This window comes from Rhineura floridana, chromosome 5, assembly GCF_030035675.1.
Source record: "Rhineura floridana isolate rRhiFlo1 chromosome 5, rRhiFlo1.hap2, whole genome shotgun sequence".
Classification (NCBI taxonomy): domain Eukaryota; kingdom Metazoa; phylum Chordata; class Lepidosauria; order Squamata; family Rhineuridae; genus Rhineura; species Rhineura floridana.
In genome coordinates this window covers 78,884,009-78,893,450 of record NC_084484.1, presented here as the reverse complement: position 1 = coordinate 78,893,450, position 9,442 = coordinate 78,884,009, and the positions used below count along the sequence as shown (strand labels likewise).

Below are 9,442 nucleotides of genomic sequence, written 5' to 3'. Positions count from 1 at the left end.
CCTGTGCTTTAAGTAAATAGCATGATCAATGCAAAGAAGATATGCAAATTGCAGCATGTCATCCAGAACTCCAGCTAAAACAAATTTTCTTCTATAGCTTCCAAAACTTCAGGACAACAGTTTCAATAAGCTTTGCTCAGCTTGTGGGTCACAATTTTGCATTCACAGTTCTAATTAAGATGATGTAGCTGAAATTTTCAAGGCTCTTAGACCAATGATAATATAGTCTAAAGTGTGACAAATCTGAAATAGATTGTACCAAGAGTTTTTTTTCTTTTCATAGTGATTGCTAAGAACGTTGTTATTTCCAAACAATTGCCATAGATTAAAAGTTCTGTGGGGATCCAGCAGGCACGTGGAGATCTGTGTAAGGACAATCTGCCAATTTTGTTTACTGATAGGGAAGGCCCCATCCCATTACATAGAAATTCCTGTCCCCAGTAGTAAAGAGAGGAATCCTATTAGCATGGAACTCTATGTGGTTACAGGAAACCTTTTGACACATCACTGTTTGAGGTTAAATCCAAGGATATACAGAAACACCACCTGTCATATCTGGAAGATTATTCATAGTTGGTGGACAGGGGAGGGGAGGACAAGTCAGTTGAGGGGGGCAGAGCCTAATAACATCCAGGTAAGCATCACTATAGGGAAGTTCTCAGCAGGAAGGACACAGAGCTTCCAAAAGCTGCATCTCAAAAGAGTTTGAAATTTGTGTAGGTGGAAGCAGTCAATCTTGGTTCCAGTAGTAAGTTCTATAAGATTCAACAGGCAGGGTGTTTCCAGATGGAAGCTTTCTGCCATGTCACTCATTATAATGTCAACTTTCTCAGGAAACGTTCTGCCATTGGGTCTCATGCAGTCCACTATATTTAAGATTTTATGGCCTTTAAATTTGACAGTGATGTAAGTGTCCATTTTGCGTTGAACACCATTTATCGGCATCATGAAGCTAAGAATTTTGTCAAATTCCAAGTGAAATAATATTAATATCGGTCAGCTTTACACCACTCTGGTCAAGGTACAAGGAGACAGGCCATGCCATTTTTCAAGCCTTCGTTTATTTTGTATTTATTTAATCTCAAGATCTTTTACCTTGATTTTCAAGGTAGGTTTCTTTAATGTACAGTAAGTGAGATGATCAGTATGCATTTGACTGATGTAGATTAGATGTGTACAAAAAATTCTTTCTAACCCATCGCTAGGTGGCTCATGAAATAGTCACCACCCACATGCAAAGGCAGGACCAATTACCCATGGTTTAAATTAGGGATGGAGGAGAAATTAGATTGAGTTTGCATCTAAACTCTAATTAGCACTTTCCAAAAGAATCCATGAACAAAAACAGACATCCCTCAAAATATGCACTTCTCTAAATTTTGCAGTGCAGTTCTCCAGCCAAGTAATACGTACAAAAATGCATAAACTGGGGTACATTTTGTTGTTGTTATGTGCCTTCAAGTCGACTACGACTTATGGCGACCCTATGAATCAGCGACCTCCAAGAGCATCTGTCATGAACCACCCTGTTCAGATCTTGTAAGTTCAGGTCTGTGGCTTCCTTTATGGAATCAATCCATCTCTTGTTTGGCCTTCCTCTTTTTCTACTCCATTCTGTTTTTCCCAGCATTATTGTCTTTTCCAGTGAATCATGTCTTCTCATGATGTGTCCAAAGTATGATAACCTGTTTCATCATTTTAGCTTCAAGTGCTAGTTCTGGTTTAATTTGTTCTAACACCCAATTATTTGTCTTTTTCACAGTCCATGGTATCTGCAAAACTCTCCTCTAACACCACATTTCAAATGAGTTGATTTTCATCTTATCCCCTTTTTTCACTGTCCAACTTTCACATCCATACATAGAGATCGGGAATACCATGGTCTGATTGATCCTGACTTTAGTGTTCAGTGATACATCTTTGCATTTGAGGACCTTTTCTAGTTCTCTCACAGCTGCCTTCCCTAGTCCTAGCCTTCTTCTGATTTCTTGACTATTGTCTCCATTTAGGTTAATGACTGTGCCAAGGTATTGATAATCCTTGACAAGTTCAATGTCCTCATTGTCAACTTTAAAGCTGCATAAATCTTCTATTGTCATTACTTTAGTCTTTTTGACGTTCAACTGTAGTCCTGCTCTTGTGCTTTCCTCTTTCACTTTCATCAGCATTCATTTTAAATCATTACTGGTTTCTGCTAAGAGTATGGTATTGTCTACATAACTTAAATTATTGATATTTCTCCCTCCAGTTTTCACACTTACTTCATCTTGCTCCAATCCTGCTTTCCGTATGATATGTTCTGCGTATAGATTAAGCAAATAGGGTGATAAAATACACCCCTGTCTCACACCCTTTCCGATTGGGAACCAATTGGCTTCTCCATATTCTGTCCTTACAGTAGCCTCTTGTCCAAAGTATTGGTTGTGCATCAGGACAAACAGATGCTGTGGCACCCCCATTTCTTTGAAAGCATTCCATCGTTTTTCATTATCTACACAGGTACATTAAAATGCATATATCAGTGAAAACAATGTACAAAAATGCATTTACATTTGGAAAAAATGCTTTACAAGCATGTATATATTTGACAAAATTGCATACGAACATGAAATGCTGATGAAGTTTTAAAAAAATAAAATGCAGACTGATGCAGAAATGTGGAGAATCAAATTTAAGATTGAAAAAATGAGAAGCTGAGAGAAACAAAAATTGACAGATTCATCCGTCCCTAGTTCAAATATAGTTCGTCTCCTAGTTTGAGATCTGTATATGTACGTGTTACATAAATTCCTTGCCCCTCTCCAAAAGCCAGATCATCAAACTTTCTAGGTTCTGTATCGCATAGATTTGGAGGATGCAGCTCAATTAGCACTAATCCATTCTCTGCATCTATTTCAACTGGTCATCTTGATAGATGGAGATTTAATATTTTCTTCATGCTCACATCCAGTTTCCAGATATGCATAGTGTAAATTTCTGTTAGGTTTTCAGTATCCCTAATAACAACACCTCTTTGGTGTTTGCACATGTTTTTGAATGCGTGAAGAATATCTGTTCTTTTACAAAATGTAACTCGTTCCATCTGCTTTATTCCTTCAGAAACATATTTTATAGGGTGATTATGGTTCCCTCTCATACAACAGAAGATCACTCCCATATTCCCAGTATGGGACAATGAAAAATATCAGCAGCTTGTGCAGTCAGAGAATCACAGTAGTAACAGACTTCTGCTTCTGCATGAAACAGTATCTATAATTGTGGGTGACTAATCCCAATCATGTTGGAGAAGAGCTTTGCAGATACCATGGACTGCGAAAAAGACAAATAATTGGGTGTTAGAACAAATTAAACCAGACTAGCACTAGAAGCTAAAATGATGAAACTGAGGTTATTATACTTTGGACACATAATGAGAAGGCATGATTCATTAGACAAGATAATAATGCTGGGAAAAACAGAAGGAAGTAGAAAAAGGGGAAGGCCAAACAAGAGATGGATTGATTCCATAAAGGAAGACACAGACCTGAACTTACAAGATCTGAACAGGGTGGTTCATGACAGATGCTGTTGGATGTCGCTGATTCATAGAGTCACCATAAGTCATAGTTGACTTGGAGGCACATAACAACAACAACAATCCCAATCATTCTTCATTGTAACTAATACTTCACATTTTCTTTTATTTTTTTAAAATATGTATTTAGGGTTTGTCAAATAGACTCTGTAAAACGTCCCACTGTGTGTTTTGCCCATCAGTAACATCTGCACATAAAGACCAAAATCACTAGAAGATCTAAATCACTGGTGTTGACAGTCCATCTGATCCCCCTCACGCACCATTAAAAGCTCTGTGAGCTTCTCAGTGAGGATTCAACCATAAATCTTTACATAGTTCCTATAAATAAGAGGAATCAATCCTCTATATGGGTAAATGAGGAATCAAGGGAGGGGGTTCCGGGGCACCCATTAGTGTCTTGAAGGGGCGGGGAAGATACGGTCCTGGGAGACAATTGTTCATTCGAGCTAAGGAGAAACCTACTAGGTTTTTGGTTACCCCCAAGTTGTCTCCCCATTCAGATAACCTGGAAAGCCTTGGTGACATTTCCCCCGGGCTAAAAATACTGCTTGTGAATGCCAGGTCAGTGAATGGTAAATCCAATGCTATTCAGAAACTGATACTGGATGAGCACACTGACCTGGCGTGCATTACAGAGACTTGGTTGGATGAGGCTGGGGGGTTTAATCTCTCCCAGCTTTGTCCTCCTGGTTTCTCTGTTCATCAGCAGCCTAGACCTGGGGGATGGGGAGGTGGAGTCGCAGTGATTTTTCAAAATACCATCTACCTAACCAGGCATCCCCTCCCACAGTCTTCAGGGTTCGAATGCATTTATTTGAAGCTGGGTGCTCGAGACAGAATAGGGATTCTGTTGGTGTACCGCCCACCCCGCTGCCCAACTGTCTCCCTTCCTGAGCTTACTAGGGTAGTCTTGGATCTGGTACTGGAGTCCACAAGACTTGTAGTGCTGGGTGACTTCAATATCCATGCCGATACTGCCCTTACTGGAGTAGCTCAGGATTTCATGGCCTCCATGACAACCATGGGTCTGTCTCAAATAATATCTAGCCCCACACATGCTGCTGGTCATACCTTGGACCTTGTTTTCTGTATTGGACGGGATGTAGGTGATCTTGGTGTGGAGGAGCTGGCATTAGTTCCTTTGTCATGGACAGATCACTTCCTGGTTAGGTTCAAACTCACTGGAGCTCAAAACCTCTGCAGGGGTGGGGGACCAATTAGAATGGTCCGCCCCAGGAGACTGATGAATCCAGATGGTTTTCTGATGACTCTTGGGGATTTTCCTGTCACCTGGGCAGGTGATTCTGTCGAAGCCCTGGTTGACCTCTGGAATGAGGAAATGACCAGGGCCGTGGACACAATCGCTCCTAAGTGTCCCCTTTCACGCTTTGGAGCCAAGTCCTCCCCTTGGTTTACTGAGGATTTGTTGGCAATGAAGTGCGAAAGACGGAGACTAGAGCGACGTTGGCGGAAAACTCTGAGCGAATCTGACCAAACACGGGCCAGAGTCTACCTAAAGACCTATTCCGTGGCAGTGTGGGCCCAGAAGAAATCTTTCTACTCCGCCTCCATTGCATCTGCGGGATCTCGCCCAATGGAACTGTTTCGAGTGGTCAGGGATCTCTTACACCCTGACTCCCATGAATCTGATGTTGACCACTCAGCAACCCGTTGTTCTGAGTTTGCGCGATATTTTGCAGATAAAGTTGCTCAGATTCGCTCCGACTTAGATGCTAAAATTGATACAGTCTCTGTGGATGTAACTTTGGCCCCTGCTTGTCTAATTAAAATGGATTCTTTCCAGCTTCTTCAACCCGAAGATGTGGACAAAATTCTCGGAGAGGCACGTCCGACCACCTGCATGTTAGATCCTTGCCCTTCCTGGCTTATAAAAAATGACAGAGGGGGACTGGTTGAGTGGACCAGGGAAGTGATTAATGCCTCTTTACAACAAGGCAGAATGCCCCTTAGTTTAAAGGAGGCAGTGATAAGACCTTTATTGAAAAAATCCTCCCTGGACTCCTCAATATTAGGCAACTACCGCCCAGTCTCCAATATTCCTTTTTTGGGCAAGATAATAGAGCGGGTGGTGGCCGCTCGGCTCCAGAGTTTTTTGGATGAGACAGACTATCTAGATCCATTCCAATCTGGTTTCAGGCCCGGTTATGGAACTGAGACGGCTTTGGTCGCCTTGGTGGATGACCTTCGTAGGGAACTGGACAGGGGGAGTGTGTCCCTGTTAGTTTTACTGGATCTCTCAGCAGCTTTCGATACCATCAACCATGGTATCCTCCTGGACCGCCTCTCTGGGATGGGACGGAGGCACGGTGTTACGATGGTTTCAGTCCTTCCTAGAGGGACGAACCCAGAAGGTGGTTATGGGGGATCCCTATTTGACCCCTTGGCCATTGACCTATGGGGTCCCTCAGGGTTCAATTCTATCCCCCATGTTATTTAACATCTACATGAAACCGCTGGGAGAGGTCATCCGGAGTTTTGGGGTTCGGTGCCACCAATATGCTGATGACACCCAACTCTACTCCTCTTTTCCACCTAATGATGCCAAGGAAGCTGTCCAGGTTCTAAACCGATGCCTGGTATCAGTGGTGGACTGGATGGGGATGAACAAGCTGAAATTAAATCCTGACAAGACAGAAGTGCTCCGTGTCAGTCATAAGGCGGATCAGGGGATAGGGATTCAACTTGTGCTGGATGGGGTTACACTCCCCCTGAAATCGCAGGTGCGCAGTTTGGGGGTACTCCTGGACTCAGCTTTGAGCCTGGAGGCCCAGGTTTCTGCTGTTGCCGGGAGTGCCTTTGCTCAATTAAGATTAGTTCGCCAACTGCGCCCGTTCCTTGACCTGTCTGACTTGACTACGGTGACACACGCCTTAGTTACATCCCGATTAGACTACTGTAACGCGCTCTACGTAGGGCTGCCTTTGAAGACTGCTCGGAAACTTAAATTGGTACAAAGAGCTGCAGCCAGAATGTTAACTGGAGCTGGGCTCAGGGAACACACAACCCCTTTGTTGTACCAGCTCCACTGGCTGCCAATATGTTTCCGGGCACAATTCAAAGTGCTGGTTTTGACCTATAAAGCCTTATACGGCTTAGGTCCAGGTTATCTGTTAGATCGTATCTCCCCCTATGATCCTGCCCGGACTCTGAGATCATCCGGTGAGGCCTTACTTTCTACTCCTTCTTTTTCACAAGTTTCTCTTGTAAAGACACAAAATATGGCTTTTTCGCTGGCTGCCCCCAGATTGTGGAATTCCCTCCCCAGTGAAGTACGATTAGCTTCCTCACTTCTTTCCTTCCGTGCTAAGGTGAAGACGATCCTATTCAGATGGGCTTTTAATTGAATTGGTAATTAACTCTTACCTTGTATTTGATTTAATTCATTTTAACTATTTTAATTCTGTATATTTACTGTTTTAACTCTTCATGATTATTTTTGTAAGCCGCCCTGGGTTCTTTGGAAAAAGGGCGGGGTATAAATATTTTAAATAAATAAATAAAATAAAATAAACATAGCTATGTGGCATATGGCTCACCTTTTCCCATTAACTTTGGGAAAAAAGCACTTAAATGGACAGGTAATGGTTCTGAATGTACCTTGCTCCATAATAGTAATATTAACCCAAGGCAATTTAAACATGCAGGCACTGAAATAAAAGAAAGGAATAAAATAATAAATTCTGCTCCTCCCTTTTTGAAGCCATTTTAACACAATTTGAGTTTAGGTTGCAGGTTATATATACACACAGTTATAAAATACTGACATGTTTGCCAACATTGCTATATTCGTCAGCACATCATTTTTTCAAACAAAAGGAGTTTTTATCACTGTTTCAGCTAGTATTGTTTTGAAAAGTAATTCACACTTTCAACAACACTTTGCCAAATAATCATCTCAATGTTGCCAGCTTGGTGTATCTATTTCTATTCTTGTGACTTAAGCTTTATTTTCAGGAAAAAGGTTTCTCAACCTCATATTTTTGTATGACAGTTAAGTGCAACATGGGAATATTTGAATGTTTCAAAACCCAGCTGCAAATCTAAGAACTATCCTATTAATACTCTTTCCAAAATCTAATGACCAACCATTTTGGTTTAGAAACTGAAGTGGGTTTTTTTCTTTCATCTGTATACATATAGCACACAGTAGTTCTGGCATTGGTGACTTCAAGTCTGGATTACTGCAATGCACTCTGCATGGGGCTTCCCTTACACTTGACCCAAAAATTGAAGTTAATGCAGAATGCTTCAGAACGGTTATTGGAGTGAGACCCTCTCAGCATATAACACCTGTGCTCAGATGTTCAGATGTGCTCAGAACCTGTGCACTGGTTGTTGATTTGTTACTGCGTTCAAGCTGTTACTATATGTATGTAAAGCCCTTAACAGCTTAGGACCAGTTTACCTGAAGAACTCCCCATATGTGCTCACTCGACTGTTTTGATTTGTGGAACTGGCACTGTTACCATAATACTCATTCTGCACTTGTAAGAATAGGTTTTTTTAGCACTTACACTTTGGAACTCCCTGGCTATTGGCATCAGGCAGGCACCTTGCCTGTATTCTTATAGGCAGCTGCATAAAACATTTCTGTTTAGGCAAGCCTATCCAGTGATGTAGCTGTTGATGTGGTTTAATCTCTTTTTCGTTTACTGCTATTTTAATAACTTGTTTTAATGTTCCTTGTAAACCACTTAGAGTTTTTCTTACATAAAGGACTATATACATTTTCTTAAACATTTATATTTTTACAATATTTTTGTTAAAACAATTTTTGTTCAATATTTATATTTATACAATATTAAATAAATCAATTAAATAAGCCAGTAACTAGGTAATAAATAGTTGCATTATTTTACCAGCTAGCAATATTTTGTAATGACTGAAATGATTCTGTCATACACAAAATCTCACACTCACTCACACACAGATCCTCCAAAGTAAGTTCACTTTTTTTTCTCAAATAGCTTGCTTTCGTTGCCGCTGCCAGTGGGATGGGCCACTTCTGTACAAACAGGTCTAGGTTCAGCTGGCGGTGCCTGGAGCCTTTTGTCCGAGGAGACCTCCGCAGGGAGCAGCGGTGGCCATGGCGGCAGTGGAGACCAAGATAATCTACCATCTGGACGACCAGGAGACATCGTACCTGGTGAAGCTGCCCATCCCAGCTGAGCGGGTGATGCTGGGCGACTTCAAGGTGCTCCTCAACCGGTCCAACTACAAATTCTACTTCAAGTCTATGGATGATAATTTCGGGGAAGAATCCAATGATGTTGGGGAGCAAATCATTTGCAACAGCTGCTCAATGTTTGAGGACTAAAATTGTTGAAGTGGCAGTACTACATTTTGGGACAGATTATCTTTAGGCCTGTAAAGAACCATGTTTTTTTAAAAACAATGTTAATATTTTGTTATTTAAATTTTTGTGCACTGTATTCTTTTCTGATGTGTATTTTGTATTTGTGTTTATTTTTTTTGTGAGCCTCCAAAAGGCTGCATAGAAATAGAATGAATGAATGAATAAATGAATGAATGAATAAATAATAGATTAACATTACCTATTATATCTCTTGAGTCTGAGAAAGTAAACAACAGCTATTTTTTATTTAACAATATAACAATACAGTGTGCATGTCTCTCCATATTGCGTGCAATGATGTGAAAGCAAATTAGCTGGGTTCAATTTAAGATTAATTGTTGCAAATCAACAAAACAGCAATATACCATTGATTTAAGTTATACTGTGTAATATTCAATCACATTTTCAACTATTTCTTCTAAATAACCCATAAGAAGGGTCTTGCGTCATAGCTACTCACTTATCTGATCTTTTCCATAATTTCTACT

General features: G+C 40.9%; 1 pseudogene; it reads right to left on the bottom strand.

Annotated features, from left to right (window-relative positions):
* Positions 1-600: 600 nt before the first annotated feature.
* Positions 601-4,544, bottom strand: LOC133386072 (cytidine monophosphate-N-acetylneuraminic acid hydroxylase-like; annotated as a pseudogene).
* Positions 4,545-9,442: the final 4,898 nt, after the last annotated feature.